The sequence below is a fragment of the Carlito syrichta genome, unplaced genomic scaffold (assembly GCF_000164805.1).
Source record: "Carlito syrichta isolate Samal-C Ts95f unplaced genomic scaffold, Tarsius_syrichta-2.0.1 Scaffold288876, whole genome shotgun sequence".
In the NCBI taxonomy this organism is placed as follows: Eukaryota; Metazoa; Chordata; class Mammalia; order Primates; family Tarsiidae; genus Carlito; species Carlito syrichta.
In genome coordinates this window covers 130,766-153,428 of record NW_007232972.1, presented here as the reverse complement: position 1 = coordinate 153,428, position 22,663 = coordinate 130,766, and positions in this window count along the sequence as shown.

The window sequence follows — 22,663 nt, the reverse complement described above, 5'->3', positions numbered from 1 at the left end:
TTGAAGACTTGGCCATGAATTCATTGCCTCCTCCAATGTCCAAGTTGGTGCTCCCTAAAATTTCTTCTAAGATTCTTATAATTTTAGGTTTTACATTTAAGCCTTTGATCCATGTTGAATTAATTTTTGTATATGGTGATAGATAGGAGTCCAACTCCGTTCTTCTTCATATAGCTACTCAGTTTTCCCAACACTATTTGCTGAATATGGTTTCCTTTCCCTGGTGTTTGTTCTTGTTGGCTTTGCTAAAGATGAGTTGGGTGAAGAACCATGTGTGTGTGTATTTCTGGATTCTCTATCCCGTTCCACTGTTTTTTTTTTCCCACCTATTCCTGTACTGCACCACATTGTCTTGATTACTGTAGTCTTGTAGTAGTCTTGTAGTAAAGTGTAAAATTGGGAAATATGATGTGTCCCACTTTATTCCTTTTGCTGAAGATTGCTTTAGTTATTCAGGCTCTTTTTGCTTCCATATTAATTTCTATACTGTCTTTTCAAAGTCTGTGAAAAAATTATGTTGGTAATTTGATAGGGATTGCAAGACAATCTGTAGACTGCCTTGGGTAGAGTGGACATCTTGGCAATATTGATTCTTCCAGTCCATGAGCATGCAATGTTGTTTTTCATTTGTTTGTGACATCCTTGATTTCTTTGAGCAGTGTTTTGTAGTTCACATTGTAAACGTCTTTTACTTCTATGGTTAGGTGGATGCCAAGCTCTGAGACTCTTTTCTCTACCTGGTCAACTCCACTGCTTAGGCCTGTCACTGTGCTTTAAAATTTCAGGAAGAAATTCTGAATTTCCAGAATCCCAGATCAGACCTTTCTCATGTTGGCGAGCTCAGATTTTATTTCCTGCATTGTTTTTGTTGCCTGGATTATCTGTGCTTCCATCTTCTCATAGTTTTTCTTGTCTGTTTTTTCTATTGATAATCTTAAGCCTGTGTCTGTCATCAGAGAAGGGTCATTCTGAATGGTTTCTATTGCTTGGGAAGACCTTTTATGAGTGACATCTCATTAAGGATTTAGGGATTGGCTGTGTTTTTGGGCTGGTTGGTCCTCATCTATGAGAATGATTGTTACTGTTGGGGTAACCTTTTGTGGGATTAAAAAAAAAAATTTATCCCACTAGGTATTCCTCTGTTGTACTACCCTCCTTCCTCCCCTGGGGATGGTAGTCTATAAAGGCCTGATCACTGTGGGCCCTGCTTTTCTGGGTCTATCTAACCTAGGCAGCTTCCACCTTTAGGCTGGTGCTTGAGGGTGACTTCAAGGAATATTGCGATCTGAAGTCACAGAGGTTGAATTCTGAAGTCACAGAGGTTGGTTATTGATGCCTATGGAAGATCCTCTGGAGAAGCTTTCTAAAGCCTCAGTCTGTGGACTGGTCTGTGAGATGCATGGTGGCATGGGTTTTGTTCTGATTGCCTTTTCAAGGGTTGTTATTGTTTCCTCAGATGTTGTAAAGAGCCCTGCCTATTGGGCTTCAGCTAGAAGGTGGCATTGGGAGAAAACAGCCAACTGTGATGGTGGCTGTGGGTTTCTCTTTTTCTCTTTCTTTCCTTCTTGCTTTTTTTTCTTGGCTTTTCTTTCCTCAGTGGAGTGCATAGATGACTAGATGATGGGTGGGGTTATGGGAATTCCCTAGGGTACTCAGTCTCTGGGATTTTCACAGGGTTTGGGGGGAAAAGCTTATTGAGAAGGGCTATGTCAGACTGGGCCATGCTCCTAGTCCTCATCATGGTCACAAATAGCTATCTCAGTGGGAAATGGAACCCCTGGCCACTGAGGCCATGTTGTAGGGATGGCCAAACCTCTTCTATTGTACAAAAAGAGTTCACACAGGGAGAGTGGGACATCTTCCTTGACATGCTGGCCTGATCAGAAGTTACAGTTCAGTTGATAAATTGCTCATATATTTGAGATCATTATTTCATATTCACTTAATTCAATCTTCCTTAAGCCTAAAATTTTAAGAGGAATTCTTTCAACAGCTTATATTATATGCTCCATGAGTTTATTCCTCAGAAAATATATATGAGAGAAAACACCAAAACCTATTCCAATATCCAGTACTCAAAAGTAGAGTTGACCAGAGTAGCAAATGGGCAGAGTAAAAGGATTTATGAAGACCATGGTAAATCTCATTCTGTAGTGACTCATTATAAGGTGATTTATATGATCATCAGCCATGTGATTTTAAAGATAGATGGGAATGAAGAAAAAGGGAGACACGCAAATATTATAGATTGAAGAACTGAATTTATAATGCAGCACACAGGGAGTATTGCTCAAATTTCTAGTGTTAGGGCAGTAGCTTTCAGGATACAGCCTTTTCTAAGTCTTTAGAAAGCTCAGGGCCAGGCATGGTGGCTCAGCCTGTAATCAATAGCACTTTGGGAGGCCAAGGCAAGAAGATTGCCTGAGCCTGGGGTTCGAGATCAGCCTGGGCAATTTGGTGAGACCTTCTCTCTACAATAAAATAAAAAAGGTGGGCATGGTAGTACGCCCCTGTACCAGCTACTTGTAAGGCTGAGGCAGAAGGATCGTCTAAGCCCAGCAGGTGGAGGCTGTGGTGGCCGTGAGTGTACCACTGCACTCCAACCTGGGTGACAGATTGAGACTCCAACTCAAAAAAAAAAAGGAAAGCTCAGAATTAAGAAAACCTTTCAAGTTACACATTGTAATTTTTATCATCTTCAATGGATTTAATTTTACTTTTTTAAAACAACTATGCTGCACATAAAAATAAAAATTATTTTTGAAAATATCTATTCCTGTCCTTTGCCCAGTTCCCCCCTGCCCCGCCTTTCACTTTGAGTTCCTTGTAGATCCTGAATGTTAGGCCTTTGTCAAATGCATAATTTTCAAATATTTTCCCCATTCTGTGTGTTGTCGTCCCACTTTCATGATAGTTTCTTATACTGTGCAAAATCTTTTCAGTTTGATGTAGTTCCACTTGTCTATCTTAGCTTTTATGGCTTTCACTTTTGGGGATTTGGTCAAGATTTTGTTGCCTACTCCAATGTGCATAGGGATGGTTAAATTTTCTTCTAGGATTCGTATAGTTTGAGATTTTACATTTAGGTATTTGATCCATTTAGAGTTGATTTTTGTATATGGGGACAGGTGGAGGTCCAGTTTCATTCTTCTGCATGTGGTCAGCCAGTTTTCCTAGCACCATCTGTTAAATATGGTCTCCTTTTCCCAGTGGTTGTTATTGGTGGTTTTGTCAAAGATAAGTTGGTTGAGAGACTGAGTTTTTGCTTCCAGAATCTCTGTCCTGTTTTATGGCCTATGTGCCTATTCTTGTACCAATACCAGGCTGTCTTGGTTACTGTAGCCTTGAGGTAAAGTTTAAAGTCTGGAAATGTGATACCTCCTGCTTTGTTCCTTTTGCTGTAGATTATTTTGACTATTCATACTCTATTTTTTCTTTCCATATGAATTTCTGTGTTGTCCTTTCCAGGTCTTCTTAAAAGATGACATTTAAGCAGCCAACAGACACAGAAATAAAAATGCTCTGCCTCACTAATCATCAGAGAAATGCAAATCAAAACTGTTAGGCTTCAGGAGTGTAGGTAGGTCAGTGCTATGGGAATAAAGCAAAAGTTTGCAAAGGAAAGCAAAAGAATTATTCACGTTCAAGAGAGAATGGACCAACATTTAGAGTCAGTGAGGTGCAGGAGTTTGGGCTCAGGGCATATATAAAGCTAAGGCTTTTATGGGAGAATAAGGGTTGGGCAAAAGTTTCCTTACAGCCGTGTTTCTAGGTGTTGATAATGAAAGACAGACTGAGAGCCGAAAGCCATTTTTTAACTTGTTCCTAACTCTTAATACAATGATGAGAAAGTAGAAGCTATGTTTTGGAGAAATACATACTTGAGAAAAATTAACCTTGCTGACTATGTCTTTTCAGAAACACAGACTTCCTAACACCAGAGGTATCTCATAACAGCAATCAAGCTTACCTAGAGTAAAGGGAATTTACAAGGCCTAAGACATCATGCATTGGGCAAGGATTGTAGAAGTCATGAAACTTGTAATTACAAAAGTTATGACCACTCAGAGGGGGAGCAGGTGGGCATTCAAATCTTCCAGGAAATTGGGCGCACTATTTACAGGGAAATCAAGAATCCCCTGAAGCTATCCACTGGGAATGCATGAGAGATAAGGGGAGATGCACCCTCCATTAGTTCTAAGGAATGTCGCTCAGAAAGGTGCAGGAGCACTGGAATCCTTGTCATGCCCTCCTCTAGGGGCTATGATAATATGGACAGACATTAATGAGTCTCTGTGTCACAGGTTCTCCAAGGCATTCATAGGTGGTCGATAGGAAGTCACAGCAGTCATGTCTACCTGATTGCAACATCTCTAGGGGAAAAGATTTAAGCCAGGACTTGGGGGGGCTACAGGGCCACACTCATCTAAAGTGTAGGTCCTCTCCCTATCTATGGGGAGTCAACTTATCTTAAATAAATCTTTTCTTCTCTCACCTCTTTTTATGTTGCAATTCTTTGCATTACTTGAATCTCTGGGTTGCCAGCTCCGGGGTGCTGCGCCCCTGAACCTCTCTCCCCTCTCCATCCATCCCACCCTCACCCTATCTGTGCCCTAACAGATAACATCCATTAGGTGCCTTGAGGCTGTTAGGAAAACACATACCTTGTGACTTCAGGCAGGGTTCTAGAGGACAGTCACAGATAGATGGTCACAATAGATTGTTAGGCTAGCCTGACTTCATATACCTGGAAGACAAATGCTCAGAAAAATTGAGGAGTAATTAGTACAAAAAATAGCCAAAGGTTGCAAGCAATTATCAATTTTACTCAAACAACTGGTTCTGTGAGCTAATGATTAGAAAAAGACTGAAATAAGCTGCTGCTTTAAGCATGACTAAGCTAGGCAGACTACCATGATTGCTCTCTAGCCTTTTGAACTAAAACTACTACAATTCTAGCTTTAAGCAAGGATTTCCATATAAACTCTTAGCCCTTTCAAAAACTGCAATGAGATATCGCCTAGCTCTAGTAAGGCAGGCCATCATTAATAAATGAAAAAAACAACAGATGTTGGAGAGGATGCAGTGAAAAAGGAATGCATCTACACCCTTGGTGGGAGTCAAAGCTAGTTCAACTTCTATGGCAAACAGTGTAGTGATTTCTAAAAGAACCAAAAATTGACCTTAGATTGACCTTAAATTGACCTTTAGATTGATCCAGCAATCCTTCTTCTGGGAATATACCTGGAGAACTATATACCTGGAGAACTATCATTCTATAAAAAAGACACCCATACACACACGTTTACTGCTGCACTATTCAAAATAGCAAAAACAGAAACCCAATCCTATTGCCCATCTAAAGTGGACTGGGAAAAGAAATTGTGGCACATATACACAATTGAGTATTATGTAGTAATAAAGAAGAACACAAATCATGGATTTTGCAGCAAATTGGATAGTTGGAGACAATCATACTAAGTGATCTATCACAGAAACAAGTAACTGAATACCCCTGTTCTCACTCATAAGTGGAACCTGAACATTAATCACATTAGCACAAGGTAGGGATTGGCAGTCACTGGGAACTGCTGGGTGGGGGCACATAACAACACAAAGCATACCTAGTCCTATACCAGAGAGAGTGAGGACCAGTTGGAGGCTCAAACTTCATCTGCATGCAGCCTACTTATGTAGTTAATCTCTATGTGCTCCCCACATATCTTTAATAAAATGAAATTTGATTAAGAAATAGAAATTATAAAGTACTACATGAATAACTCATACCTTTACATTTTTTATAACTAGGAAAAATGTAAATAATGTTGGTCTCCTTTTATAAAACTATAATTAATCATGTTCCTCAGTTATAGACACTAACATAGCAGATAAACCACTGTGATTTAACATTGAATAATTGGTATTAACAGAAGAAAATAGCATGTAGTACCAATTTTCACATCTTTCAAGCAAATATATGTTAAATTTGATAGTTTCAAAGCTCTGTTGGCCATAAGGCAGTCATACTGTGATTGTCCTTGTGTGCACATTTATGAACTTGGTTTAAAAACCTTAGCATTCTTGGGTAATATCATCAGCATCAAAATTTTAGGAGGTGTGAGATTAGAAAGATAATCTCACAGGAGTAACATAGGAATCTCACAAGAAATGCAGCTTCACCAATGTTCTGATAGCACACATGATGATAATGTGTGGAAAATGATGCACAATATGAGTTGAAAAATAATTCAGAAGAGTTATGTGAGTAGAACAAAAATTTTAAATACCTTTGTTAATGTATTTTGATTGTATGTTTTATCTGACGTAATCATAGTGCTGCAGCAACTCACCAGGAACAGGAATGAATGCACTCAGAATAAGCACCAGAGACTGAGAGGAGAATCAAAGGTGTTTATTCTGGAAGTCTCAGGCGGAGTAGCCTTCCAAAACCTGAGCTCCGAACCTCAGTTTCAAGCTGTTTTTATACAGCTTTTTGGTTACAGCATACATGGTTTTGCCATTGATGGGTTTACAATTTTAAATTTATGACTGGGAACAGTTACTTCTACTTCTACATCAAGCACTGAAGCAGACATTTTAATGGACATTTCCATATGAGGTGTAATAAAGTGTGTTTACAGAAACAGAGATTGCTGTTAAGGAAAATGGCATGTAGCTGCTTACTTAGAGCATATTTGCAGAAGCAGAGATGGCAAGCAGTTGCTTATGTAAGATAAGACCCTTGAAGTCAGCTTTCCTGCTTAATTCCTTGTTTTTCTCTCTCAATCCCCTTTGATGCCCTTTAAAGTTTTTCTAAGGGGCATCACCTGCTTTCCATATCTTGCAGAGAAAGTTGTTCATAGCCGTGGAGAAACATTTGGAATTTTATGGATTCTAGGTGGGAGGAAACAAATTGAATGACTAGGTTGAGAATACAGGGCCCAAACAGGAATGCCCACAGGACCAGGAGGAGGGGTCCAGCTAATGGGAGAAGCCAGGATGCCTAGCACCAAATACTGTTCCAATTCAGCCAAGAATTAGCCAATTCTTGTCTTCTTTTTGTGATTCATTTTCTTAATCATTGGGCCATGTCACTAATCACCCCTGACTTATTCACATTAAAAAAAAGCATTCCAGCCGGACCTCAGTGACTCAGCCTGTAATCCCGCGCCTTTGGCAGGCTGAGGTGAGTGGATTGCCTGAGCCCGCAGGTTCGAGACCCACCTGGGCAGGCGAGACTTCATCTCTACAATAAATCAAAAAATTAGCTGGGTTGGTAGCGCGCGCCTGTAATTCCGGCTACTCGGAAGGCTGAGGCGGAAGGATCGCTGGAGCCCAGCAGGTACAGTCTGGGTGACAGAGTGAGACTCCAACTCAAAAAACAAAAAAGCATTCCTCATTTAGGAAAAGACAAAGTCCACCCTTTTCCACAGTTAGCAGGTTTAGTGCCTTTTTATTTTGTAAAACTACTATAGCTAAGGAATCTAATTGATCTTGAAGAGCCACTAATGATGTAGTTACTCCTTCTATGTCATCTGTTAAGTCCTTAGAGAGTTGATGATAGTATGTGGTTGAGGCCTCAATGCTTCCTATTCCAGTGCCTATTCCAGCTGTCACTCCTAGTCCAATTAACAGGGGTGTACTTTGAATGACTCTTGTGGAAGAAGAGAAGGACAACAAATATAGCATTTTGGGGCAGTAAGGTAGGTTACAAGGGCAGATGACACTTCACAAGTACAGAAAATGACTTCACCTCTCTTTTGCCATGAGGTGACACATTGGTCTAGTGCAGCCCAAAAGGGGGCAAATCTGGTACAGTGACATGTCTTTAATGGAGAGGGGATCCATTTACCTTCGCTTGTGAGTCTGGATTGTACGTTAGGATCAAAATTTTGCATAGCGCAATTTCCAGGACTGATTAACATATATATTCCTATTTTAAACATAATAAAACAGTAATACATCCTATGTATGAGAAATACAGAATTAGCAATAAAGACTTCTCAACACATTTCCAGTCAGTGGAATTAGTCAGCAATTAGGCCCATGCTCAGGAGCCAAGATGTTAGGGATGAAAAGGGCGAGGGTTAAAGTGTGATAGCAATACATTTAATGAATTAACAAACAGAGAAATAGTTTATTTATGGTTTTGATGGCTGGCTCCTCAGGCTTCCGCCATGTGGGCTTCCACTGTGCATAGATTAGTCAGCTTGCAGAATGACTAAAACAGGGCTGATGCTCTGAAAGTTCTCTGGAGGCAGGACGGTGACCTCCGAGAGTGAGGGGGTTCTTAGGGTTTCTGGTTGCTGTCCAGATGTTTGAGCTCTCCTGTGTGCAACAGCATTTACTCGGGAGTGATGGATTCAGGTCTCAATACCTGCAACTTTTAAAGTCGTGGGAGTTGTGGGAGCATTTGGGCTTTAGGGGTTCTTTGTGCCAGTCTTTTACCCAGACAAAATTTCCAGGCTTGTAGGTGTGCACTGAGTTGCTTACAGGTAGGGGAAGTCTTTCTAGCACCCACTGGTGTGACTGGGATATGGTGGTAGCTAAGAGCTGTAGCTGGAAATGGATATCTTGTTTTCCTGTTTCTTTCCTGTCTCCAGGGACCTTTACAAGGAGAGGAGTTCTGCTGAATAGAATTTCATAGGGGGAAGTTTGATTTCTGCTTGGGGAGAGCATCTTACTTGGAGGAGAGCCATAGGCAGTACAGAGGTCCAGGGCAGTTGGGTTTCCTAACAAAACTTACTTAAAACTTGCTTTAGAGTTTGGTTCATGCACTCAACTTTCCCTGAACTCTGAGGCCTATAAACTGTGTGCATGTTCCATTTGATTTGTAGGGTCCTTGCTAGTCCTTGTGTAATTTTAGCCATGAAGGTGGGCCCATTATCTGATCCGATTGAGGTGGGCATTCCATACCTAGGTAAGAATTCAGTCAGTAGGATTCTTGTTACTTCTGTGACTTTCTCAGTTCTGGTGGGGTATGCTTCAACCCAGCCTGAATATGTGCATACAATGACTAATAGGTTTTTAAATTCTTTGCTGGGTGGTAGTTCAGTAAAGTCTATTTCTAGGTCTTCAAATGGGCTTTGTCCAGTCTTTTGTATTTCCAGTGGCTGGGAAGGCCCTTGTTTGACATTGTTGTGAGCACATGTCTGATATCACTGGGTTGCATTTCCACAAAGCGTGGGGAGTCAGACCATATAGTAATATCGGTTTTGCTAAGGTTTCTAATGCCATTTTTCCCATATGGATGTCTTAATGAAGTTGGTAAACCAGGGGATAGGCCAGGTGATTTGAGGCAAAGGGCCATCCACTGGGGAGAAACCACCATCCATCTGAGACCTTGGTATTGTTTTCCCTTTTTATACAGTTTTCTTCTTTCTGGGCATAACTTGGGCATTTGTGCAGGACTGAGATCATTAAAATTTTGCCAGGAGGGGTCTGAGGGTCCACTGTCATGGCTGCCTGTTTTGCCTCCATGTCTGCCCTTTGGTTTCCTTTGATTATAGAACTCTTCCTTTTGGTGTCCTTGGCAGTGGATGACTGAAATGGCAGTGGGATCCCAGACTGCTTCTAGAAGGCATAGGATTTCAGTTTGATTTTTGATAGCTTTTCCTCCTGAGGTAAGGAATGCTCTTTTTTTATAGAGGTCCCCATGTATATGGAGGGTGGCAAAGGCATAGATATTTACTTCTGCCCTTTGCTTAATTCTAGGGCCCTGATTAAAGCCATTAGCTCTGCCTGTTAAACTGACCATCCCATAGGGAGGGCCCATGATTCTATTACTTCTCATTCTGTTGTGATCGCATATCCTGCCAAATGCTTCCCATTTGACAGGAAACTGCTTCCATCCATATAGAGGACACAGTCTGGAGAAGGCAAAGGCTGATCTGTGAGATCTGGATGGCTCGAGTAGATCTCGTCTGTTGTTTCAATACAGTCATGGTCCTGGTTCAGCAGGTAAGAAAGTGGTTGGATTTAAAGTTCTGACACTCTCTAAATGCACCTGGGTTTTCCACACAGCAAGCCTTGGTAGCAGCTCAAGCATGGATTGGTGAGCCAATGGTTCCCTCTGTGGTCCATTAGGGCCATGACTGCATGAAGGACTTTGATGTTCAGGATTTGTCCCATGGTGAGTTTGTCTGCCACTTCGGCCAAAAGAGCAGTGGCAGCCACTGTTCAGAGGCAGCATGGCCACAGAGATGCCACTGTGTCTAGCTGTTTGGATAGATAAGCCACAGGATGTTTTCAGGGTTCTATGTTCTGAGTTAGAACCCCCAGGGTCATTCCCCTTTTTCTCATGAACCAAGAGATTAAATTCTTGAGTTACATCAGGAGTCCCAAGGTAGGGACTTCTAGTAAAGCCTTCGTACAGGTAAGAAAGGCTTCCTGTTGCTGATGCCCCCATTGGAATGGCTCCCTTTCTCCCCACCTTTGTGGCTTCATAGAGGGATTTGACTATTAATGGGTAGTGAGGGATCCAAAGGCAACCGAATCTGGCGACCCCCAGAAACTCTCCGATTTGCCTTTGGGTCTTCAGGGTTGGAAGGGCCCAAATTGCCTTTTTCTGTTCAGGCCCCATGGCCCATTGCTCTTTTGATATTTGAAACCCCAAGTAATTGACTGTTTTCTGGCAAATCTGGGCCTTTTTAAGAGACACCCTGTATCCAACTTTCTGGAATGTCTCTGTTCCCTTAGTGCAGTCCTCTGAGGTTGAGCTTGCCAGGAGGAGATCATCCACACATTGCAGGAGTGTACACTTGACTTCCACACCTGGGAAGTGTGCCAGATCTTCTGCTAGGGCCTCTCCAAATATGGTGGGGGAGTTCTTGAACCCCTGGGGCAATTGGGTCCAAGTTAATTGCTCCTTTCAGTGGATGGTGGGATCTTCCCATTTAAAGGCAAATATGGACTGACTGAGAGGAGAATCAAAGGTGTCTATCCTGGAAGTCTCAGGTGGAGTAGCCTCCCAATACACGAGCCCCAACCCTCAGTTTCCAGCTGCTTTTATAGAGCTTTTTGGTTACAACATACATGGGTTTGCCATTGGTGGGTTTACAATTTTAAATTTAGGACTGGGAACAGTTACTTCTACTTCTACATCAAGCACCGAAGCAGGCATTTTTGTGTATTTCCATATGAGGTGTAATAAAGCGTGCTTACAGAAACAGATTGCAGTTAAGGAAAATGGCATGCAGCTGCTTGCTTACAGCATATTTATAGAAGCAGATATGGCAAGCACTTGCTTACTTAAGATAAGACCCTTGAGGTGAGCTTTCCTGCTTAATTCCTGTATTTTTCTTTTGCAATAGTAATGATAAAAAGCAAATATCCACTTGTATGTAAGTTTAAAAGAGACTTTTCAATAGCGATAATGTAAAAATTCTGTATGTGTTTTTTGGTTAGTATTTGTATTCTTTAATTCTGATATACAAATAATACAAGCTACAATTGATGCAGATGATTTATTAGAAAAGGTCGTCTTAGTGGTTAGTAGAGATCTGTGATTAGTCAACACATTTAATTCATTAGTTGTCCATTTAATCCTCATAACTTCTCCAGAGGTTACTTGTTAACACACTCATGGTCCAGTTCTAAATCTGAGCTAAAGGTCTACAGGAAAGGAGTCGAAGAACCTGAGCTTGACACAGTCTGTCTTGAGTTGCTCACATCAACTATGTTAGAGTATAATTTATCTTATATGGTGAATACATTTTAAGTTTAGTCTCACAAATCTTACCCTAACTGTGGCAGAGAGGGGCAAAACAGTTAAAATTATTTCTTTTAAAAATCAACCTGCAAGCTCCAAACCTGCTAGACACGGGGCATGAGAAATCCAAATAACCACAGGTCACTTTCCTGGAAGTGCAAGATAGTAATCAATTCATAACCTTACCCCCCCGCATCCTCTCTTTGTGAAGTTATCAGTTTTCAACCCCTGCTTGTCATGTATATTCTGGAGACAATTTGTTCTTTGAAAATCTGATTTTGCTAAATGCAACCTTGTAAATTCCAAAGAAAAAGGTAAAGTCATACAACCCGACCCCCCTCCCTAAACTAACAGATAAAACCCCTGTCCTCTTTTCTCTGGGTTGCTCAGCCTTGAAGCATTAGCCAACTGAGTTGCACCAGCACTAATAAACCACTACTTCCTAAGATAGCCTCAGGGTCACGGTCTCTCTGTTTTCCCACAACATTTCTTGGCTGCTGGCCAGGAAAGGGAGAGTTCAGTGATAGTGTGTTCCACCTCCTTTTTCATTGGTATATGACCACTGGGGTGATGGGAAAGGCAATCTTGCCTGGCACACAACAGACCTTTTGATTCATAGGAGGGAGGCCCATCCTAGTGCACTGAGGTTCAGATTTCAAAAGCATCAGAACACAAAAAGAGGTGAGGAACGGGCGTGAAGAGGACCACCTGATGGAAAGCATAGGGAGGACCACCCAATGGAAAGGGTAGGAACAAGGGCCTTTGCATAGACCTGCCAGTAGATGGAAGAAGGGGAGCTTGATCACCTCCCAGAGTCCACTAGTAATCTCCAGTCCGAAGGAAAGGACTGAAAGACAGTGGGAGGAAACACTGTCTCCAGATGAGCCCGTGAGCCCGTTGACTCTGGAGTCTGATAGTATGTAGGTGACAAAAACCCCCAGGAGAATAGGTAACTCCACCCCTATGAACCCAGACTCCTGTCTGTGTTGAAGATAAGAGGCACTCTTCCTTTCCCTGTGCAACAGACTCCCTTAGGTGATTGAGGGACTTGTGCCGGTGTCAGGGATCAACTCCCATGACATGTAAGGGCCTCACAGGGACTCCTCCACTCTAGTCATAAAGGACTCTGTGGCTCTGGAAGGCCCCAGGCTTGATCAAACGCTCAGCAGACCTGAATCCACACCAGATCCTGGACATGGTGATCAGAGGGTTGGAAAAGGTCCTAGAGGCAGATCGCCTGGAAGCTGAAAGGGTCTCTCAGTGCTCCTGAGGGTTGCCCTATCTGGGGGTGCACATAAGGACTGGTCATCCAGTGCCCCAGGGCCCCATGAGTGTTCTCAGCACCCAGAGGGAAAACTGAGATACATAAGAGGCAGGGAGATGATTGGCGGTGTCATGGCAGACAGGAGCTCCCTCCGCAAGCAGCACATTTGGACCCAGAACACCTAGTGCTGTCCAAAGTCAGAAATTGCTTTCCAGTTCTACCTCATGTCTATACTATCCTCTAACTTAAATGTACTCTGACTGGTTTCCTTCATCTTGTTTCTCCCAACCCTTCCACACTGTTAAAATTCCTGTCTTTTGTTGTCAAGGGTGTGCGAAAGTTGCCTGCTGTGTATGTAAAATGCTACCTCTTGTCTTGAATTCTTTTCTGGGACCACACCCTTTCCCTTCCTTAGTCTGCATTCTCCTTCATGGATTCCAAAGGAGTTCATTCTAATCCACCTATAAAGAAACATAGAAATCTCTCTTATATGCCACTTAGCCTTTTGTTAACTCAGTGCAAGTTTATGCTAAGCTTGGAGGAAATAATTTTGTAATCTTTCTCTGGCAACCAAGGGACTAAATAGACTGTTCTTGTTTTCAAATGCTAGAAGTCAGGTTAGTGAAAGTGAGTCTGTTCCTAAAGGGTTAGGCCTTGCGTAAGATTGTAATCAACTGCTTGTTCCTCTAAAACTGTTGGGAAGTCTCTTAGAGACATGTAATATATGCTAAGTCCCTATTTTAAAATGTGCTAGATAACAATATTGCTTGTTTTGTGTGTGTGTGTGTGTGTTTGTGTGTGTGTGTGTGTGTGTGTTTGGCTGTGCCTAACTAACACACCTCTTACAAGACTGGTAAAACTTTAAATACTGAATACTTTGCAGGACACAATAAGGCATGGAACTGGCCATTGCTAAGCTCGGTACTTCTCCTGAGGGACAAGTGAGATACTAGGAACACTCTGCGGTGCAATGAGACCTGATCACTCTCACCTAATTGTCCACATCTTACAACTAAGGGTTTTTGACAATTTTGCCTGTTCATAATTAGAAATAAGTAGGAATGATCATTTCACATCTACATAGTCTGTTCACTCTAAAAGGGATGTGTACCAGACCATTTTATAGGCATCATTGGAAAGTACTGGAGCAGAGGAAAGCTTCAGGGAGGGCTGGGGACACTAAGCTTGGAAGAAGCCATCAGGGTCCCAGGGATACCTGGCATTGATGTTTGTTTGTTTGTTTATTTATTTATTTTAGAATTCTCCTTTGAGAAGTAAATTGCAAGTGTTCAAAGCCAAAATTCTGGGTATTATTTTGTTTAAAAAATTTCCTGCCGGGCTCGGTGGCTCAGCCTGTAATCCCGCGCCTTTGGGAGGCTGAGGTGAGTGGATTGCCTGAGCCCGCGGGTTCGAGACCCGCCTGGGCAGCAAGACCTCATCTCTACAATAAATCTAAAAATCAGCCGGGCGTGGTAGCGCATGCCTGTAATTCCAGCTACTCGGAAGGCTGAGGCGGAAGGATCGCCGGAGCCCAGCAGGCGAGGTTGTGGTGGCCGGGAGCGGCCACTGCACTCCAGTCTGGGCGACAGAGTGAGACTCCAACTCAAAAAAAAAAAAAATTTCCTGTGCAGAATGCACACAGCAAGTGTTTCAAAGGCAAATTCTGGGTTTTCAAGAAATGTGAGCAAGAAAATGTGTAATAATCTGTACCCTCAGATACCCCAATGGGACAGATTTTAAATTATTGGAGCAAATTAGAATTATGTGATTTTAAAAAATTAGTGCATTATTGGAATCAAATTTGGACTCACAACAAGTTAGCAAATAGTAAGGAAGAAGGGTTAAATAAAAAACAAGACTTTGCTTTAATACCATCTGGCAATTAAATTCACTTTGTAGACATGAAGGGAAATTATCAGAAGTTCCCTATGTAGAGGCATTTTAAAAATTTATTTCACTACTTTTCAAACAAGATTATATCCTATGGGATATTGAATACCCAACTCCAGAGACTTGACTCGGGACTATGATTACCATACTCCCAATTACAGAAAACTTCTGAAGTTCTTAGTAATTGAGACATTAAGGAAAAAAATGAGAAGGACTCCAGGATGAACACCAGTGAGATGAAAAGCAGACAAACTTATTGACAGTTGTCACTAATGGCAAAGTTCCAGCCACCCAAAAGAGACCTGGTAAGAACAGACCTGCCAAGGGAAATAATATCAGCTGCTATGAATGTGGTCAGTCTGGGGGCACTTGAAGCACAATTGTTCTTAAGGGCCTAAGTCCCCAGGACCTTGTCCAACATGAGGACTGAAAGGCCACCTGAAGAGCCAGTGGTCTCTCCTGAAGGGGAGGGGGAACACCTAGCTCGGTGATAGTGGCCACTGACTGAAGGGACCTGGGGGTCATGGCCCAGCCCAGTGCTCTGTTTGCCATCACCCCAGAGAATCCTTGGATCTGTATGGATGTGACTGGGGTCCAAATTAATTTCTTAATTAATACTGGGGCTAAGTTTTTAGCCCTTGTGCTCATATTGAACCTCTTTCTCCTGACACCTGCTCTCTAGTGGGAGTTAAAGGTGTTCCAAGAGTTAGATGTTTCACCTAACCTCTAATCAGAAGATACTAAAAGGTAAGTTCAAATTATGACTGTAAAAGATTATCTATAAAATGATAAAAAAAAAGATATAAAAAGGTTGTTGGTGTACAAGTGTGGTTTTGGTAAGAAAAAAAGAATCTAAGAAAAATAATAATAATAATTTTATCTAAGAAAGGATCTTTTATGGTAAATTTCTGTCCTATAATGGAGTGAATAGCTATCTGAAAGTAAGAAAGTATAGGACAAAAATAAAAGGTTCAAACAAGTATGAACATGTCAAAAATGGTATATGGAAGGTTTATGGAAAAATGAATAGAAGAAATGATATGAATAATCTAAACATAATAAAGTATTTTCTGGGTGCAAGTCTCTAAACAGTTTTGGATTTCTCATCAAATTTTATATAAAATTCATTTGAGTGTGTGGTTTAAATTATAGTCTAGAACAATCTGTCAAGCTGCCACTATAGTCCAGAAATACATAAAAAACTCCAAAAGCTGGTATTTATAATAAAGCCACAGAAATTAAAGTTTATCATTTAAGTTATGCTGGTAACCTCAGGCCTTGTAACTTTTGTACAAAAGGTGATCAGCCACCACCTAAAATTGTCAAAATGTATGCCTGGCTTCACTTAAATGCTCTACTTCTTGAAAAAGGAGAGATTTCCTTCCTTTATTCCAGCAATTTCATGCCCACACAATGGTCATGCAAGGATTCCCGCCAGTGCCTGCAAACGATGCCGCTGCTGAAACAGATCTGGATGCCTCAAATCAGGAAGAGATTTTCAATCTCTGGCTAGGCAGGACTATGTCCACTGTCAGCTCTGAAGAAGCTACAGAAAACAGACCTTCACCCCTCAGCATCCCATATGATTATGCGATCAAAAATCTCTAAAGGATGAATAATTGAGGCAGGGTAGCTAGCACAGTCTAGACACAAATAAATTTTCCATAGGTAGGTTTTAGGAGGTGTTCAAACAGTTTTAAAATTACATTCTACTGCAGGACAAACGGCAGCCTACCCCACCCCTCGGCAAATCCAAAGAAAACTCCATCAAATGTAAGACTAGGACAGTTCAATTTTTCAGTTTGTGGTTTAGCATAATAATCACTAGGAATCTTTTGGAGACAGGTAAACTGAACATAGGTATTTGGTATTGCATTGTTCAGGATCCAAGTCAGTCTCTGAAGTGGGATAAATTTAAGTAACTTTGAAATTGTCTATGGTAGGCCTTTTTTCCTATGTCTCTGAAGAAAATGGGGTACAGACATAGGTGTTCATAAGGACATATGTTGTCCATTCGGGACAAATTTTGATCATAGTTCATAAGCTTGCTTCCCTTAGGAACTTCCTGGACCTTGGAGAACCCAGACGTCCCTTCCACCCAGGGGAGCAAGTGATGCTAAAAGCTTGGAGAGAGAAAGGACCCAGCCACAGCTGCAAGAAAAGAGGAAGGGACCTTATGACATCCTAGTCATCACTCACCTACTGCATTAAAAGCCTGCAAATATCAAACTTGGATACACCATTCCTGAGTAAAAAAGTATACACCTCAACAGAAAGACCCTGTTCCCAGACCAGAGCAACAGCCTCAGTGGACAGTAGAGCTGGTACAGAACTTAAAGCTGTTATTTAAGCAACAAAACAATTCTTACTAAATGTATATTTAAAGTGGGCTTATTCCTGGGCTATTACATTCTGTTACCCAAATTGTTAAATTTGTGGGCAACTTCTAGTCTCAGGAGCCTCTGGGCTTCCCTGATGGGTCTCACCCCTCCATGGAACTGACTGGAAACATTTAAATCTGTACATTCAAGAGTTCAGAGTGGGAAGTCAAACAGCTAATAGTAATGACCTAATAAGAAGTAGTTTACAGCAATGGCCCATTAAGAAAACAGGTAGTATGTTCAATACCAGTCCCAATTACCCGGCATCAAATCTGGCAGTTTTGGGGGGCTTCAGGGTTCTGTAGAATGGGAATACCTAACTTCTCCATCTTGGCAAAACCCCTCTATGAAACCACAAAAAGGGGTGAACAGGAGCCTCTGCTGTGGAAAAGAGTTCAACAACAGACCAAGAAACTCATTTAGGCTGGGTCCAGCTTCTGCCAATAGTCCTTCTAAAGGTAAGGTCTAGCCCCACAAAACAAACAGGTTTCTCACCTTTTGAAGTCCTTTATGGGTGGCCACCCCCTCTTGTTAAGGGCATACAGGGAGACTTAGAGGAGTTAGAGAATCTTACTCTAAAACAACACATGCAAACCTTAGGTTCAGCCTTAAATGCCACCCATTACCAAGTTAAAGAATGACTACCAATTAATTTAACTACTGATGTCCATTTTTTAAACCAGGAAATATGATATGGGTAAAAGAATGGAACGTGCACTTTCTAAAGCCCCTCTGGAGGGACCCTTTTACTGTCCTTTTGTCTGTCCCAACTGCAGTCAAAGTCACCGAAATAGTTCCCTAAATCTATTACAGCAAAGTTAAGCCTGCTTCCCAGGACTGGGAGTGCACCACAAATTCGTCGACTCCCCTTAGGCTGACCATCCAGAAAATCACCAAGGCCGACAGAAAACCCAAAATAGATTCCCCAAGCCCTGCTCTAGCCACTCTGGGGCTGGCTAGTCCATGCATGGCTAAAGTTTAAGGATCCATCAGCCTTGCTTCAGTCACATACTAGTCGCTGGCTGATCTACACACAGCAGAAGTTTAAGAGCTCAAGGGACCTTACTGATAAGCCATTGCTTCACTTTGTTAGCCTTTGTATTTGCCAATTGCTATACTATTTGTCATTGTATTTGCTATAGGACTAACCTTATTTGTTATAGAATTGACAGAGTCGACCCCTACAAATTGGACATGTTGGAAATGGTTCTCGCTAACATTTCTATTCTTTCTTATATATTAAAAAAAAAAAACAAAAAACTTGCCCATGTCCCAGTATAAAAATTGCATGGCATAAAAATTGGCAATTTGTTTAAAAACCTGTTCTCAGGTCTGGGAGAATTTAAGTACATTATTGAATCCGTAATCCTGTTGATGGGATCCTGTCTTATCCACCCTTGCATAGTCCCAGCAATTGTAAACTCCATCTCTAAGTTTGTGGAAAGAGTTATTAAATGAAAAACTGTGGCCCGCATAATGTTAATGCACCAAATTAAAGCTGATGCTCAAACTCATGAAGGGTTGAGCATCAAAAGGGGGAATATGGCAGAGAGGGGCTAAAAACAGTTAAAATTATTTCTTTAAAAAGTCAACCTGTAAGCTTCAAACCTGCTAGACATGGGGCATGAGATATCCGAATAGCCACAGGCTACTTTCCTGGAAGGGCAAGATAGTAATCGATTCACAACCTTACCCCTGCATCCTCTCTTTGTGAAGTTATAGATTTACAACCACTGATTGTCATGTATACCCTAACAGATAAAATCCCTCTCCTCTTTCTACTGGTTGCTCCGGTTGGAGCTTTAGCCAGCTGAATTGCGCCAGTGCTAATAAACCGCTACTTCCTAAGATAGCCTAGGAGTCACCCCACAATATAACCAATGGTCATGAGAATATTTTTAAAATTGTGTTCCATATCCTGAATTAAATGTCTCTATATTTAGTTCTATGATCTACTTGGAATAGATTTTGCACGTAATGTGATATCAAATGCCAGATTGTAATTTCTTTTATGTATATTTAATTTCCTAAAACATTTATAGAACATTTATTTTTATCCATTCATCTACTTATAAACTAATTGCTTGCATATGCATGTGTCTGTTTTTCAACTCTGTTTTCCTTTTCTCATTGGTTTGTTCATTTGTTACTTGCAGGTAACGAAGAGACTTTAATTATTTACAGGAATTTTTCTACAGTTTTCATTCTCTTAATGACTGTGGTGTTCTATAATAAAGTAAAATAGGAGTGAAAAACTGCATGTCATGAAACTACTATTCCCAGGTGTATCTTGAAAGATGCAGAGGATTAAGAACTTTAGAATACTGTTGTTGTCTCTTAAGTACTTGTGAATATTAGACATTCTTCCTAACACCACTCCGCATTGTATTTCATTTATACCTTCATCAACAACCAGCAGTGATTAATGCTTGGAGATGGAGCCTTAAGTGCCCCTGCACTAATGCAGATGAGCCTGCAGGCATGGGTCTCCTCCTCTGGACCACACACACCCAGGGAGAGGTCACTGTGGGAGCTTCTGAGCTCAGAGTCTGCACTGTGGAGGCTGCATCCACAAGGACAGCAGAGCCCCGCCTTTCCTGTGAATGGGGTTGGGAATTTGTTTCTCATGTAGCCATTGTTCAGCCATGATTATGGCTGCTGACCAGTGACACGTTATCAGTTCATTTATTTCATTGTAATCGTTTTATTGGTTTTTGTTTTGATGTGCAAATATGTTTAGCTATTGGGTTGATTTTCTTTTTTGTGTGGTTACACAAACATCGCCTACAGTCAAATTTCATTTTTATATTGTGCATTAAGGCTTGCATGTATCTGTTTAAATTGTATTCATAATTGTTTTCCAAATAGGCATTTCAGCTATTTAAGTCTTTTCATGCATTATTTTTTCCCAAACTGAATGGGAAGATCACCTTTATTAAAAAGAAAGATTTTACACATTTTTAATTTTCTCAGTTTCCAGAAATGTTCTCTGAAACACTATTGATTGACAACGAGAAGAATACCAGTATGGGAGCCACAAGACAAAATACGCTGCATGTCATGTTTAAAAGAGGTGTGGAAATTTGTTTGATATGGCTTAGTTTGTTATCTTTGTGGAATGTTCAAAGAGTCATTAATTTCTGTAGGTAGAATGCTAACACTCCCATTCTGAATGCAGAGACCAGCCACTTTGTTACTATGCAAGACTGAACATCATACTATTTGATTGTCCCCTTGCACAGTAGCTGTAGTATTAGTTAAAGTCTATGATTCCTTCCACCTCATTCCATAAACGTCTATGTGATGTCTCCTTGCACAGATCAGCTATGCTATAGATATGTATTCTCTTCCTACTCCTTGAGGAGTAATTGCTAAAATCGTTCCAGTTCTCAATAACATAAAAAAATGCCACTTAGAAAATTTATACATGCTTATGCTCTAGTCAGCACATTTTTTGTAACTATGGCTTTTAAAAAGAGAGTTATCATCTTTTATGTATTATAGTTTTTCATCTATCTCAATTTTTATAGCAATAGATTTAGGGGGTACACATAGCTTTTGGTTACATGGTTGCATTGCGTAGTGGCAAAGGTGTCTGGGCTTTAAGTGTACTCATCACCACCACCTGTGCGCATCATATGCCATAGGTAGTTTTTTGTCCCTCCATTCCTTCCCACTCTCCTCCTTCTGCATCTCCAGTGTCCATTATGCCATTCTCTGTGCCTTTGCAGATCCTTAGTTTCACTTCCACTTATAAGTGAGAACATGTGGTATTTGGTTTTCTGTTCCTGAGTTAGATCACTTAGGATGATGTGCTCCAATTCCATCCAAGTTGCTGCAATATTTCATTCTTTTTGATAGCTTAACAGTATTCCATAGTGTATTTATACCAGATTTTCATTATGCACGGATCGGTGGGTGGACATTTAGGTTGATTCCCCATCTTTGCAATTATGAATAGTGCTGCAGTGAACATGCGGGTACATACATAAAAGCCTCTGCTCCTTTGGGTAGATGCCTAGCAGTGGAATTGCTGGATCTAATGTTAGATCTACTTTTAATTATTTGAGAAATCTCCTTACCAATTTCCTTGTACTTATTTACATTTCCACCAACAGTGGAAGTTGTACTTATTTACATTTCCACCAACAGTGTATAAGTGCTCCCTTTTCTTGGCATCTACACCAGCATCTATCATTTTATGAATTTTTAATAATGACTAGTTATCACTAGTGTCTAATTTACAAGTAAGAATATCACCAAACTAATGGTTTGAAAACTATTCTGGGGACTGTGGAAACTCTGTACAATATTTACAAAATATGAAGTCAAGTGTGGTCACCTACATCTGTAATTCCAGCACTATGGAAAACTGAGATGGGAGGATCACTTCAGATCAGAAGTTCAAGACCAGCCTGGACAAATAAAATGAGTCCCTTGTCTCTACAAAAATTTTAAAAAATTAGCCAGGCATGATGGCAACATTTGTAATTCTAGCTACTTAAGAGGTTGAGCCAGGAGACCCCTTTGAGCCCAGGAGTTTTAAGCTGCAGTGATTCCTAATTGTGCCACTGCACTTCTTCAGCATGTGTAATAGAGTAAGATTCTCTCTCTATGTATATGAAGAGAGTGAGAGAGAGAGAGAGAGAGAGAGAGAGAGAGAGAGAGAGAGAGAGGAGGGATGAGCAGCCAAGAGAAAATACTAATTTTAACACTGTATTGTTGAAGTTAGTACTACAAACAATTGTTTCATGTTTGACCGTTTGTCTGTTTTTACATGTGATACATTTATTGTATCATAATAGTTCTATTTTACATGTGACCATTTATTTGTTTTTACATGTGATAAGCCATATCCAATTCACATAACATTTTCCACAACATCTTGTTTCTTTTGTCCTATAATTACTTGGTGGTTAGTCTTTCCCAGTCCTTATGGTTCTAGTTGGCAATATTAAGATGAACAAGCAACAATGTGAATCAATATCATGGAGAAAGACAGACAAGTAAATTTGCTTTGGTATCACAAAAGGGGAGGTCAGAATTGGCCAGTGCACAAGGTACTGATGGTGTGGGTCATCCCTTGTATGTCAGTGACTCAAAAGAATTAGGATGGGCTCAAAAGAATTAGGATGGGCTTAAAAGAAAAGACAACATCTCTATACATCATTATATACATAATAGACTTATTCACAATGATTAAAACACCAATTAGAATTTTTAAAGTAAAAATTTTATTCATATAAAATGAAAACAATACCAATACTAATTCATAATTAATTCACATATAGCTTGGTTTTGTGAATTTCATTGTTCTGAGTTAGATTTGGCCCAGAGTTATAGATAACATAACCTTACTTGTATGAAGAGTTATGACAATGAAACATTTTTAATTAAAGAAGCTGCACTGCTGTATGT